Here is a 15,602-nt window from a genome sequence, read left to right as displayed (position 1 = left end):
TCCTATTTTTATCACTTACTATGTAATAAGTTATATATGATGATATACTATAATTTTTTATGTAGTATTTTAGTGTATACATAGTATCTCACCATGTAATATACGAAAATTTCCCAGACTTTTTATTTGGAGATTCAATGGCTGTTTTCAATGGTTTCTACTATTATAAATAACGTATATTATGACATCCTTATGGCTAAATACTTGTATATATCTTCATTAGGATAAATCCTTGACTTGGAATTGCTACATCAAGGAGCATACAACATTTTAAGAAATTTAATTTTTTATAGCTTTATTGAGTTATAATTGACATCCAATAAACTGCACGTATTTAAGGTTTACAGTTTGATCAATTTTGACATATGTACATATGCATGATACCGTCTCTCCACAATTAAGGTAGTGTTCTTTTGTAATCCCTCCTTCCTGTACCTTCCCACCCCTGTATCCCCAGGCAACCACTGAAATGTTTTCTCTCCCTCTTGATTACTTTGCATTTTCTACAGTTTTATGCAAATGAAATTATACCCTATGTTTTCCTTTTTGTCTGACTTCTTGCACTCAACATGATTATTTTGAAACTCATCCATGCTGTTGCTTATATCAACAGTGCATCCTTTTTTGTTGCTGAGTAGTAAATGTTTCATTGTATAGGCATACCGTAATTTATTTACGTACTGATAGGCATTTGAGTTGTTTCCAACAACTTTATTTAAAATAAAGTTGCTTTGAAGATTGGGGCACAAGTCTGTCTCTGAGCATAAGTCATTTGATGTCTATTACAAATTTTGTGCTAGGAAGGTTACATAAATAGTATTTTGTAACAGAAAAAGCTTAATATGAGAAAAAACTATATATATTTTTTCTTTTTATTTTTCTGTTTTGAAAATACACCTTTGGAAGGATTTAGAATTTTTAGTTGTAACTTAATTGAATTGATTTGACTGAAATTTAAAATTAACAGAGGTTATAAGTATATCCGAAACAATTATAAACCTTTTCACAGTTTGTTTTCTTGAAGCATCTACTTTTATCAAATGTATTGTCTAGAAAGCAAAGATCTGTTGCTCTCCTTTAATGAATGATTCATATTTCATAAAACCATATTTCTCTCTTAAATGCCTATTTCTACATGGAACTTGAACAAGAAAAGATACTGGGAAAAGTTTACAGAACTTCACACAAGATATTCCAGAATCTGGTTTGGAATAGATGCAAAACTATCTTTTCCTTTTCCTCAGATGCACATGAGACTGAAGGAGGAACAGGGAATCTGAAGACTCCAGATGACAGGAGAGCTACTTTTCAACAGCCTTCTCGATTTCCTTTCTCAGAAAGTAGATACAAACCTTGTTGGAGACAGATAGTGAGAATATTTTTCCTGCATTCTTAAGGCTTAATCAATGTAATTTTAATATATTTTGGACCATAATTTCTTAGTTATAAATTAGCTCATAGTCACCAGATTTATATTTTGTGTTATATCTGTGCAAATTATTTCATTAGGCACAGTGTGGTTTAAAACAAAACAGTGAGTAAGATATAGTCTAAGGAGCTTACAGCGAAAGGAGATAAATAAATTTTATCAAGCAGTAGAAAGAAGTTAAATGCCCTAAGAAAGACACGAGAGATTGATTCTTCAGAATTCAAAGGTATAGATTACTTCTGGAGAGGGACTGAGAAGCTTGAAATCAGAAATATTAGTTGTGCTGATGATAATTTGTTTTTACCAAAAACCAGAGAAAATGGACAGTTAATATAAAACCTGAAACAGCAATCTGATTTCAGATAAAAAGTTAATTATTGTTTTGAGGAAAAATAGAAGCATGTTTGGTTATTATGGTTTTATCACAATCTGAGTCAATGATTACTTTTTGAATTATATAAAATGGTTACCTCTTACAAGGCAGATAGTATATTAGCATTTCTGAGATGTGATAAAATAATCTGATTAAGTTACCACAAGTAGGTGGGCAGTATGACAGAAAGAGATGGGCAAGTGGTTAATTCTACTTGGATTAGCACTCGTGTTATCTCGTATAGCTACAGCCTAAATGAATTTGTCATGTCTTAAGCTCTAGCACTTTGCGCTGCTTACGCCTGGACAGAAGCACTTCAAGTAAACTGGGAAAGGACATAGTGATGAATTATTGTGCTCATAATTAGTTGTGAAGAGTTCACTTTCAATTAGCTAGCTGAAAATTCTTGTTAGAAGAAATCAGATAGGAAATCCTAAAATTCACGGTATTTTAATGGACCCTGATGTTTCTAAAGGGGGATGGCAACTTTGAGCCAGATTTTTTCCTTATTTTGTGTGTGAGATGGTGGGCACAGTGCTAATACAAATTCCTGTTTCCTGACTATTCTGAGTATATTCAGAACACCCAGGGATTAAGTTATTTAATTATTCTTCTTATTTTTTTGTTTTAAGCATTCTCTTTGTTCTTTTTTGTAATTTAAGTAGGAAAATCTTTAAACCATTGTATTTGTCAAATAAAAGGACTATACAGTTACTAATAATTTTTTGGTTTGCTAGTCATTCCTCACATATTCTTATATTATTTTTTCCTCTAAATTGAGATTTTAAATCGACCAGAGTTTTATTTGTTAAATGCTAAGAGTTCTTTCATTCAGGTATAATTATGTGTTAATGACTGATAGTCCAAAATCTGCTTTTATTATTTGATGAGCATAGTTGTTACTGCGCTCTAATTCTCAACTTTTAATTTTGCTAAAATGAAAATTATAATCATGCATATTCTTGTGACCCACAAGATATAATTAGTTTGTTGTTCTTAATTTGTCAACGCCCTTGTTTTACCAAGTAACCAGCAACCACTTATGACAGTTGGATAAATAAATCATAGATAGCCAGCTGGCAAATTTACATAGCCAAAAAGTTGTCCTTGAAAATGATCAAATTTAGATCTTTTCTCCCAGATAGAAAAGACAGATTATTTTGAGTGTACAATGAATAGTTTGAAAGCATATAAAAATGAGCTATTAGTGATGATCACTTATGTACATTTAAATTTTTTCAAGATTTAAAAAATGAATATATGTTCAATATGTGTTTTCTAAAATATGTTTTGTTAAACAATTCTTTGTTTTGAACTAGAGGTCCATGGTCAAATAAATTTGGAGAAGTTGTTATAATATATCTTTTCAGTAGGCATTCTGTTAGTCAGCCGTTGGATTCTTAGTTTCCAAAGGAGGATTTTTATATATCTCAGAAGACTAGTATTCGATAGAATACAGTTGAAGAGTGTGAATTAATATATTCCATGAGGTTTTACTATAATCTGTCCGTTATACAGCTACCCTCCAGAAACAGGTATGTCATATTTTTAAGTAGAGTAATGTTCTTGTGAATGAGAGGCCAAAGAGGGTGATAAGGAAAAGGGAAAAGAATTTGATTCAATGAATATTGCAAATCATATAAAGTATGAAGTGTTTATAAAGCTTCTCCGTGCCTTAGGCCAGATTTCCTTTGCTCACTTGTCAGCTCTGTCTTTTGAAAAAAAAAAACAAAAAACAAAAACTGATCCCATATAAATTACAAAATAAAATCACCTTCTTTAATGTTTTATAGGACTCCATATACTTTCTGTGCTCTTTTTATTTCAGAGTGCAACATTTATTAGCTAATTTTGGTAAGTGTTGGTAATACAAAAAACAGTGACCATCTCGGGTGGAATTAGATAATTGACCATAAATCAGTTTAGCTTCAAATACTCATTTTCTCACTAAGTGGAGTTTTTATTGTTATATCTTATGATTTCTCCCTGGGAAGAGTTCTTTAATGTATATATTTTTCTTCTAGTTCAATTAAATTGTTGATAACTATTTCAGTAGATTTTATGTCAGATATAGAAATGTCTGTATGAAGACACAAAAATGGCCAGTGAGTGATTCAGCTGGTTCTAACAGATTGGGTTGCCAGGTTGGTAAGTCTAGTTGTCTACATGGAATGCCTTCCCCAAACTTTATAAAACATGCCTCATAGTAAGGTTTTTAATTTAAGAAATAACACTTTGAGGGGCGCCTGGGTGGCGCAGTCGGTTAAGCGTCCGACTTCAGCCAGGTCACGATCTCGCGGTCCGTGAGTTCGAGCCCCGCGTCGGGCTCTGGGCTGATGGCTCAGAGCCTGGAGCCTGTTTCCGATTCTGTGTCTCCCTCTCTCTCTGCCCCTCCCCCGTTCATGCTGTCTCTCTCTGTCCCAAAAATAAATAAACGTTGAAAAAAAAAAAAAAATTTAAGAAATAACACTTTGAAAAAGTGCTTAAACTCCTACACAACGTTTTCAGTTGATAACATGGTACTGGTGAAACCAAGATCAATCCAGAATCTAGGGGAGTTATTTTAGTTGGAATCAATTCCCATAAATTAACTTGGCTTTCTCAACTGATGTTTCCTTGGTTTTGTGGACAACCTGGGCAAGAAAATGTGGATGCTGGGCTTAAATGAAGCATTAATTACCAACGTTGCTTCCACTCCCTCTTTAATTTCCTTTCCCACAGCCAGCATTTTGTCTCAGAGTGCATTTCTCATCTGGAGTGTTTGTGCTAGAAGCCTCCTTACTTATGCCTTTGCCTCCACAGCCACTACATTTTCCTAAAACTTCCAATTCACTCCTGTTACTAGTCTGATAAAGTAATTCAGCAATCCCAATAGCATAATGACCATAAGAAAGTAACAGGTCTTCCTTAATCCTAATACACTGTTACAATGGGAAACGTTAGTATAATTAACATTTTGCTGAACTTGGTGTCTTTAAAGAATTGGCTTTTTTTAAAGTCTTTTACTTAATACCTTTAGTAAGCTTTACCTAATACCTTTAGTAAGTTAATGATATTAACGAACATCATTTTGAGAGGAAAATTCTCCACTATACCAAGCCACCATGTCAACTCGGGGTTTTTCTGTCCCATGAAAGGTGGCAAATGAAATAATTAAAATAATTTTAAAATGTGTTGATCAGAGTGTCAATTCACTTTCTCTTCTTACACAGACCCTGGTCGTCTTCACTTAAAATAACTAGGGAACCTGATATTCTCCTTGATTCTCTGCTATCTTTGCCCATCAATCACATGGCCTGCGGTTTGCACTTCTGAAATTAGTGTGATTCTAACAGTAGGGTTTATGCCCTTCATCTAGATGACTAGAATTTCCCCATTCTGGATTAGAGACATGCCAGTAATTTTCAAACCCCATTTATTTTCTTTTCTTCATTTACTTGTAGAGAGATTATTGACACTACTGTCCATGCAAGCTCCAGCATGAAGCTTTTCTCTCTAGTTTACTGCCCCTCTGTCCCACCATCTTGCAGCCTATTCTCCAAGGTCCTCAAAATATCTGTGGTGAAGAACCAGCTTTTGTTTTCACTTCATTTTTTTTTTTTTTAAACAAATTACTTTCATTGTATTTTTTAAAAGTTTCTCTCTACAACAGGTTGGATATTAAGAAAAAGACATACAAATTATAAATCCAGATTTTTCATCACTGAATTCAACAGATAACCTCAAATTACTTTATCAAATTCCATAAAACTTCCTAATTACTCACAGTTTCTGTTATTTGAGTAGATTACTTAACATTTCTAGAACATACTGTGTGCTGTTGGGCTTCCCTGCTGGGACTGATGCTCCTCCCACTGCTTAAAGAAAGCCTTTTAACTTCTGTTCCATTTGGCAAAGCCTTGATTATTGCCAGTCAATTCACATGCCACCTCGATGGTGTGCCTTCACAACTAGCAGACACGTTCCCTGCCTGTCTTCTTCCCAGTAATTTGCCCTTCCATTTTTTTTTTTTTTAACTGTGTCCATACCTTTTCTGTTACTAGTATCTCACCATGTTGTGGACTGTCTTTTTTCTGACAGGATGGTGAGCCTACCAAGGGCTAGTTTGTCACTTAGTTATCCTTCTGTCTTCAGTTCTCAATGCATAGCAGCCTCTTTATAAATATCTGTGGATTTGTTACTTCTTGCATGGTAAATTCAGAAGAGGAGTGACTGCACAAAAATAGTAGATATCTCTTACCCTCTTTAGTCTACTAATTTTCTTTTTTAAAAGATCGTTTTTTTGTTTTTTGTTTTCTTCCCCCACCTGGGTCTTTGAGACATGTCTGCACAGAGAACAGTATTTATCTGGCATTGTTAAAAGTATAAATTGTTGAAAATTAGAAAGTAGAGATATTGTTTGAAGATTGAAACCAAGATTGTGAAGTTCTTGACTCTATGTCAGTAGACTAGCAGCAGTTCTCGAACTTTTCAGTCTCAGGACCCCTTTAGGCTTTTAAATTATTGAGGACCCAAAAGAGCTTTTCTTTATGAGGGCCATATCAACCAATATTTGCCATATTAGAAATTAAAACTGAGAGGGGCACCTGAATAACTCACCAGCTTGAGCATCCAACTCTTGATTTCAGCTCAGGTCATGATCCCAGGGTCATATAGGCCTCCACGCTAAGCATGGAGCCCGCTTGAGATTCTCTCCCTCTCTAAAGAGAGCTCACGTATTCTCTCTCTCTCTCTCAAATTAAAAAAAAAAAAAAAATTTTTTTTAAAGACATTACAACTGACAAAATATTTAAAACTCAAGAATATACAAGGCTATGTTCCTTTAGTCATTAACACATTATCAGTAACACACATCACTTACTTCTGTGTACATTCATGAGAGAAAGAGACAACAAGCAGGTAACAGGTTGTTAATATGAAAGTAGTTTTGACTTCACGCACCTCCTAAGAGGTGCTTTAAGAATTTTTTCTTTACAGGAATTAACTTGTCTAATTGCCAACAGAGTATTCTCTATTGTTATTTAAATAATGTTGTATCCTACTTTTCGTGTTTGCAGATTAGTAAATTTTTTTTTTTAATCTGCAAGGCTTATCATATTACCCATCCTCATATGAATGTCTAGACATAAAATGTGCTGCAAAGTATTACAGGTAGGATGGAGATGCTTACTCAAGGAAAAGTCATTTTATTTGTAGATACTTGGGGAGGTCATCACTAGTTGTGCCCTGTCAGTACCCTGCTTTCAATTGCTAGACCTTTTTATGACCTGTGGACTTCCAAACACTTCTCCTGTGATGGATTCTTCTTACTTTAGAGGGTTTGGTGATTTGGTCATTTTCTTCATGATTTCACAGAGTAAAGTTTACTTCTTCAGGGAAGTGAGAAATATTCCCTTCAGAATCGTTCTTCTTCTCTCCTTTGTTTGACCTTCCCCTCTACTTGCCTCAACCTGATCCCTGATGCTCGCTTTCCTTTTCTGAGAGTACAGTCTGCTCTCTGGCAGATAGTTTCTTGGCTCTAGTGACTCCTGTTCTTTTTCACTCCCTACCCTCTTACCTTGGCTGATACTCTGTTAAATTTTTTCTGAGGTCTTAGCAGGACAGTCAGTCTCTGGAGTATTTGACGACTCTCTTCAAATTGCACGGGTACTGGGTCTTCCCAGAGAGTTCTGAGATTTCATTGCGTACCTTGTCAGCTGCATGGGGATACCAAGATGGCTGCTGGTTGGGACTTAATTCACTAACAGCTTAATATTCTTTGTACTTGTAGTCTGTTAACTGTGTAATGGTGTCATGGTGTGAACTATAATTTAGGGACTTATCGTTATAAGTGATACACTAGAAGTACAAAGCTGATAGAATGTTGGGGACTTTTTATTTTTTAATTCTGAGTTCTAAACATAGTATACACAGAATAAATGTTTGCTGAGTTAATTTTATTCTCATTAGTGTTGATGGAACTCTTTATAATGTGGGAGCTCCAGCAACCACATTATGGTTTAAGCCAGACATCTGTCTCTTATGGCCAAGGGAAGATACCTTCACACTATTCTGAAAAGTTATATGTTCCTGCCTTAATAGGCAAAAATCCTTACTTGATATTTAATGAAGAGTGTTATTTTAAATGTACAAAATTCAAATCTCCAACAGAATCTGATTCTGACTCTTTGTTAAATACCTCTACAGGAGTTCCTGATTTTCTTGCAACTGTACAAATCATGTCAGCAAGGTGATTTACAAACCTGGGCTTGAGATATGGTTATTATTTTCATAATTTTTTGATTTAATGTGTTTGCTATTAAAAATATCCTATTTTTTATAGCACTATTTATGTTCTACACATTGCTTTCTAAATATTCAGACCAACCTTTATCGTTTTTTGGAGTTATCTTTTTGTTCAACATTCTTGCCCCTGTCTCATTTGGACCATGTTTCCTGCGCTAGTTCATCTCCTGCGCTTCTCCCCTCCAAGCCGTCAACAACTCTACAACTTTTGTTTTTGTTTTTCACATGCATTTAATCAGACTATTGCCTGTAACCCTTCCACTGCCCACCAGATAAAGGCCAGCTCCTTGTCATGGCCTTGATTCAAAGTCCTTGGTCCCAATTGCGTTTTCATCCTAATCTCTAGTCACATTGGACCACCCCCCCTTCCTGTCTCACACTCAGCTCTTCCCTGCCTTTGAGTGCTATTTCTGTAACCTAGCGTGGTGCCATTCTCTTCTCCCTGGCCAGCCCTTCCTTGTTTTTTAACCATCACTGACCACCACCTAGGGCACATGTACCTGTGAACTGAAAACCTAGTTACTGCTCACTCTGTGTCCCTAGAGTCCTTTTTTTTTTTTTTAAACAGCCTTCAGCCACAGCATTCAGTACAGTATATGCTCTTGTCTCCTTTTGCACAGGGACTAAAGAAATGCGCACGTATGGTTCACTCTCATATATTGTCTGCTTACTAGGTGTTACTTTACCCTTTTCCTGTCCCATTCAGAAAAGTGTGTCTGAATTCAAGTAAGTGAAAGTGTGGTTGTTACTCCGCATAATCTTGGATTTACTTAGCCTATTTTTTTTTAAAGGACCTAATTTGCAACCTACCAAACCTTAATAAACTCTGTACCTTTTACTAAATATTCTCTCTGACTAGTTACATCATACCTTTTATCTGATGATGACGAATTAACATGTTCTAGATGGAAAGGTACTTAAAATGCAGTATCCTAAAGACAGTGATATGGCTATTTGTTCCTTCGACTACTTCTTGGCAGCATAGCTACTTAATAACTTTGAAAACATTGCCAGGGAAGACTCGCACCCAGTTCTTGGTTCGTGCATCGGAAATACTACAGCACAGTAACAACGTTTCACACTGATTTTTTTCCTAACAAGGCTGACATTGCTTTGTTCATTTTATGTTCCTTTTCACTATTCTGATTTTTCCCCCCTTAGCAGTGTATCCATCATGTTAGATATAAGAACTTTGTAAACCTATGATGTGATTTTGTTGACCTGTTGTCATTTTAGTAAGCTGTTTGTAATATGCATGAAGTTTGTGACTTAACCAGCTATGGCTTAGTCCTTAAAAAAAAAAAAAAAAAAAAAAAGAATTCTAGAGATTAATGTAGATGGAAATGTTTCCTTATTCTTAACCTCTCACTGTGCTACAAATCGAAAAGATAGCAAATAGAGCTTTAAGTTTTACATTCACTACACTAAAATATGGTCAAGAAAAAAAAAATTGACCCAAATTCTTTAATCAGTGTCATGGGAGGTTTGATTTTGAGAACTAATAGCTGCCCCATCCTTTGTGATTGCTTGCTTACGTAATTTGTTATGAAAGAATGCTTCTAGGTAAACTGTCTCTCCAGAAAGCCTGTGATTTGTTCTGTTCTGCTTAGGAAGGGTTAAGAGGAGACAACATCCTGTCAAAGACCTTGTTTTTAATTTTGCCTCTCACACTGGCACAGATCCTGCTAAGAGCAGCCCAGATTAGTTCGGAAAACCTTTGAAGAGATTTAAGATGTCCTTCAGCTAGTTTGAAGGTTTTTGTCTTGCAAATCCAGTACAAGGGCGCCTGCAGGCATCTCGACCCTTGCTGTGCTGCTGATGCAGCTCAAGGTCACACTAACCCGCCCTGTGACATTCAACAACAAAAAAAAAATTATGCGGTGAAACTGCTTCAGCGTTTAGCCAACCAACAACTTCCTTTAGTGAGGAACTGAGGAAGAAGTCTTTTTTTCCCCTCTTTTTCTTTTTTTGGGGGGGACTCTGAATTTTTTGCTGTAGGAAATAATCCCGGATTTATGGTGTGTGTGATGACAAGGTCATTTCTTAATTAGAACACATGTAAAGAACAAAGCTAAATGGCTTCAAAACAGCTTTGTAGTTGATGGAGAGGATTTAAATTATTTAAAGAGATAGTCACCCATGTATGATGGAAGCTGAATTCTAAAGGCATTAACTCCTTCTTTCCGGTCTACTTGCCATTTCTTTCTTTGAATTCTTACGTCTGACTTTAGAAGGTTGAATTCTAAACTAAAGAAAATTTATAAATGCCCATTTTTTCACAATGTGAAACATAATTTATGAATCAAATTCTTGGATAAACTTTTAATGGAGAAGTTTTCTTCCCACGACAGTTCTCTCCTAGAAGCTTCATCAAATGACTTGATTTAGGAGCTAGGAATCATGAACTTTTCCCTGTGGCAACTGTGATTTATTTCTAATGTGTTGGAGGGGGATGAGTGAAGTGCTTTTTATTGCCTCCCCTTGTCTTCCTCACTCTTACCCATTTGTGATGCAGAATTCTAGTTGAGCAATTTATCCCTGCTTCTTTACAAATTATAGCACCTATCATTCAGGCTTCTCAACTTTCAAAGAATCAGCGTGGGAAGATACATGCTTTTTTCCAAGGAAAATAAGGAGCGTTAGTTTAAAATGGACTTTAAGAAAGTTGTTTCTGAACATACGTAACTTTTTCAGGGCACGAGGAAACCGTGTCCATAAACGTTAAGCCATGTTGGATTCCCTCTCCTTTGTGGGCCATGTTTGCCCATTTTTGTTCCTTTTCTGCTGCCTCCCAGTGCTAACTACCAAAGACATCCGTTGGATACAGTCCAAGTGGATTGGCTTCCTATGCTTGAGACTCAATGCGTATCACCTCTGCAGGAGCAAAATAATCTGAGTAGTTTAATGTAGTTGTTTTTTTAAAAATATATATCATATAGAGAAGCACGCATTGCAGTTATTTCTTTATACACAGAATCACACTGTGCAGAGAAATTTAACATCAACATAATGATATCAGCCTAACAGTTTTCCCAGAATTCATACCCAGTTGCTTTCGGAGAGGTATTTCCCAGTAAGTGTGATTAAAGTAGCATCGGGGCAAGTACTTTATGAAGATGGATAATATTTGAGGTGTGATTATTTGAACTGGTATTTTCGATTCCGTGGGCCACACTTAAACGTAAGTGTGAGGGGATAGCATGATAGATTGTATAAGAGCAATTTAGAGTTAACCAGACTTACTGTTCTGAAGGATTTTCTTCTAGTCAAGAAATAGTTTATTTAGGTCTTCCAAGAAAAGTAAAAAGGTATGTATACTGTTAGGTAATGAGCATTTTAAAGGATTTGAGGCTTATAAAAAAGAAAATGCCAGAGGGAAAATCTACATGCAAGAAAATGCTTAGCGTGACTCTGTACATTCCCTGCCCTTGCCTGGGGTCTGGTATGCCCTATGTCATGTATGACCCAGGCTCACCTGCTAGTAATTTCTAATTCACTGTCCTAATTCATCGATTTGTTATCACTAATTGTTCTTCATTTACTTCTGTGTAGTTTCCAGTACCTAAAGGGTTGAAAGGTTGCTGTAATTGGCACCCGCAGCTGCTCTTTCTTTTGACAGGGGATAATTTTGCAGCCTATGCTTTGTGTGACAGCTGCCTAATTGGGCATTCTCCCCTTGTAGCAAGCCTGCCTCCTCCAGCCTCCCTGCTGACAAATGGTGGTGGATTATAGATGAGGACACGCTGACCCATTCGACCTTGCTGAGACAGCGGGGAGGGGCCTCCTGCTACTTGAGGGAAGCTTTAGGTCATTTAGAGGACAAGGTCATGAGCCAGGTGGGGAAATGACATGATATCACATGACAGTAGCCTGATGACACGGTCAGTGTGTCAAGGACAAATGCATCAGTATCGATTAAACATTATTGCAATACTTCATTGAAGGCCCCAGTATTTCCTAATTGTTCCTGCTGCATTTTTTTTTTTTTTTTGAAGAAAAGGGAAGAGTGCAGAATAAGACACATGTTTTTTTATCAGTGTTAAAGCATTTGCGTACATGAAAATAGAGCTGGTTTAGGAAGCCTCCTTTTAAGTTTCTTTAATTATGTAGAGTGTTTTGTTCTTAATTGTTTCTTAGTTTGCAGACCCTTGACTATCAGTACTTTTTAGAGTTATTTGAAAATTAAGGCAAGCAAATGAAAATGAGGTAATATGTGTTGTTAAAACATATTTAACAACTTCTGTCATCACCCTACTCAATGATTGGCATACCTTTTAACATTTTGGATAAAAGAAGAAGCCAAGTGAAAATCCTTCATAGAGAGGAACCTCAGCATTGTGGATTTATGAGATCAAAATTACCACTATGCTACCATAATTATAAAGTGTTTAAGATGTTTTTTTAAGTAACATTTTAAGACCTGGAAATATTTTTTAAATAGGTTGGGGTTATACCTAGTATAAAAACTTTAAGATAAATGAAAATCTTCCAGACATCTTTTCATTATTGGTAATGTGCATCCTTTTCTTGAAGAAGTGGACTTGAGCTATTTTCTTACCTTCTTAAGTTTAAAATTTAAAGAATCTTTGCTGTGTCTGTTAACCCTATGTTAATACCAGAAAGTATAAGTCTATGTACACTGTATTGGATAGTCCAATTTAGAAAAATGCCATGTTTAAAAAACTGAATACTGTCATGCAGAGAATACTGATCATGATCCTCATCTCTGGAAAATCATAATTATTGTTGGGTACTGTTGGATCTAAGCCCCCAGTCCAACAGGAGGTGATTTTATGCTCTGAAATTTAAAAAAAAAAAAAAAGAAAAAGAAAGAAAGAAAGAAACTATTAGTGGTAAAGTGTGATGAATTAGTTCACCGAAGTAGACACATCTGTATTTTTGTGGCATGTGCATGGTGTGTGTGTGTGTGTGTGTGTGTGTGTGTGTGTGTGCGTGCGTATGTGTGTTTAATTTTGACCGTGCTGTGCATGTGTTAGCTGCTCTCAAGCCCTGACTCAAGCTTGGTGGAGGTTTAATCCTGTGCCCTTGTACACGTAGACTTGATTAGTAGTTGTGGTTATCTCAGCAGAAGACATACCGCCCTCCTCCTAGTATTGGTCGGGACCTGGGCATTGGGGAGTCAAGGCAAAGGAGAAAGAAAAGAGATTTTACATTAGTATTCTATGAAAGCCTTACTGTCTGCAGAACAAATTGATTGCTCCGGTGTACCTGTGCTTGGCACCACTGCTGTGAAAGAAAGGTAGGGTTGTAATCTGTTTTATTGTATTACATATTGTGACACTCCAGGAATATTTAACATGCGCTCTTTCTATGGCACGTGCTTGAAGTCTAAGTAAAGAAAAAGGAAATAAATGAATGGAAAGTATGCAAGAGCAGTGGGCTACAGCTTTGTTTACTTCAATCCATGAGAGTTCATTCGAATAAGATAATTTTGCTGAAAGCGTCACCGGGAACATAACCTGATTGATAACGAAACCCTGTAAAGTGTTCTGAGGCACTAATCTGCTTCACTGCTTGAAACGTGTCAGACGGAGATGAAATTCAAGCTAATATTGTGAGGATTTTAAGCACAAAATGAGTGGGAGAAGTCATGGAGGACCTAGTTGGTTTAGGAAATGATTTTTAATTATGTTTCAGGGTATTACATTGTTAAAGGTCCTACCTAATGTGGTACAGAGAATGAGAAAAAGAGATTTTCAATTAAAAAAAAAAGAAAGAAAAGAAAAAGAGGTAGCCACTATACTACATTAAACTATATTAAGGAAATTAAGAAATGTGTTATTTACTTTATTCTTTTACTAGTTTCATTCATTTGCATAAACACTGTACTGTTTGATTCTGTTTTGGGAAATTGAAACAGTTTTTCTAGTTTTTTTTTTTTTTTTTTTGGTTTGTTTTTATTTCTGGGAATGTTTTTCAGAGAGAGACTTAACAGTATAAAATTCAGGATTGCTCAGTATGAATTAAATAAATGTTTTAATATTTCACAAAACGGTTGAAATATCTGTGATTGGGATTTGACCCCTTGCCATTTTCAGGCATTCTTGAAATGTTGTAGCTGCACTTTTGAGGTTACATATAAATCTGTACTGTGAAAGGGAGAGGAGATATTCCTCTTGTCCAAGCCCCTTGCCACATTGAACTGCAGGTGCCCTTTGCCTCCTCTGTCCCTATCCTGATCCTTTGATTATAATCGGAACACTTGATTTAGGAAAGAGAGGAAGCAGAATAGCTCACTGATGGAATTAAAGTTGTTTTCCATTGTTTACTTTAACAATGAAATTAGTATATAGCTTTACAGGTTTTACATTACATTTCGCTTCTGTAAATATATGAGTAATTGTTGTGTATATACTAACTTTATCTCACAAAAACATCCTGATACAGAAGATCAGTGTAATCAGAGGTCATGGACATTGGTTTAGACTTGCTCCCCGATACTTTTATAGAAAATGAGTGAATGGAGAAACATGTATTTTAAGCATCTGTTAAATAACAAATACAAATGTACCAATTCCTGATATGATTAAAATTTAAGGTTATATCATCTATAAAGGGAAGGGATGTTTTCAGAGAACTTTTAAACTTGATGGCAAAATGAAGACTATTAGGTAGGTTTTCAGTTGAATGTAAGTCATCAAAATGATTAGTACTATACTCTTATACACTAAGTTTTGTGGGTTTTTTTCTTATTGAAAAAATGTAAATTGAGATAATGTAAAGGAAAAATAAACCATAGAACTAAGAGCCAGAATATTTTCATTTCTAGAATAAAACATATTTTGAACTTCTTCTACTTTTAATTTTAGTTTTTAGTTTTGTAATTGCTTTTCAAACTTTGAAAATTTTGGACTCTTTTACCTTTTTAAAAGAAATGAATGATATGAATATATATAATCTTCAGCCAACTCAGAATGGGAACACAGAGGAGAGAATACCAAGTAAAAGAAATTGATATTTATGTTTTCTTGTTGTTGTCTTTTTTTTTTTTTTTTTTTTGTGGAGAGGGAGGTTGCTTTTTGTTTACCAAAGTACCCACAATTCTTACTGTACCTGGCACATAATAACTGCTCAGTAAATATTTCTTGGTCAAATGAATAAACAGCACTCAACCAACACCCCTTGCCCCCCATACACACACACTTGTTTTTTTCCTCTGGTCTATTTACAGTTTCAGTTTTTGCTGTGCTGATGATGGTAGTGAGTTTTTAGCGTCAGCTTCTCTTCTGAAAATACTCTGTGTGTTGAAGGAATAGAGATTTATAGCTTTAGAACCAACCTAGGGACCATGTTTATAGAATTGTTTTACAGTTAGAGTAATTCACTGTGCCTCACATCGTTCTTCCTCTGAACATTAGATGAGCACGTACGAGTATATGAGTTCCTCACTTCAGATCGACTCGTCTTTTTTCCTCCTATACTGGTCTATGATAAGACATTTTCTAAAGCTATGAAATCTGTTTCTTATTTAGATTCTTTTTGCGAATCTAGGCA

General features: G+C 35.6%; 1 protein-coding gene across 3 annotated transcripts in view; it reads left to right on the top strand.

Moving 5' to 3' along the window:
* Positions 1-1,244: 1,244 nt before the first annotated feature.
* NRIP1 (nuclear receptor interacting protein 1) overlaps positions 1,245-15,602 on the top strand; it is a 49,684-nt gene continuing 35,326 nt past the window's right edge. For 2 of the 3 annotated variants that reach the window (XM_025914072.2, XM_086675757.1), the window contains exon 1: positions 1,245-1,369. The gene's annotated coding sequence lies outside the window, so the exon portion shown is untranslated. Of the gene's footprint in view, positions 1,370-5,199; positions 13,348-15,602 lie in introns of those variants that run through there. The other variant, XM_086675758.1, reaches the window with a different exon arrangement.

Source organism: Puma concolor, chromosome C2 (genome assembly GCF_028749965.1).
Source record: "Puma concolor isolate L17-30 chromosome C2, mPumCon1.1.hap2, whole genome shotgun sequence".
NCBI classification, from domain to species: domain Eukaryota; kingdom Metazoa; phylum Chordata; class Mammalia; order Carnivora; family Felidae; genus Puma; species Puma concolor.
The sequence above is the reverse complement of the archived record's forward strand: the minus strand, read 5'-3'. Positions and strand labels throughout refer to the sequence as shown.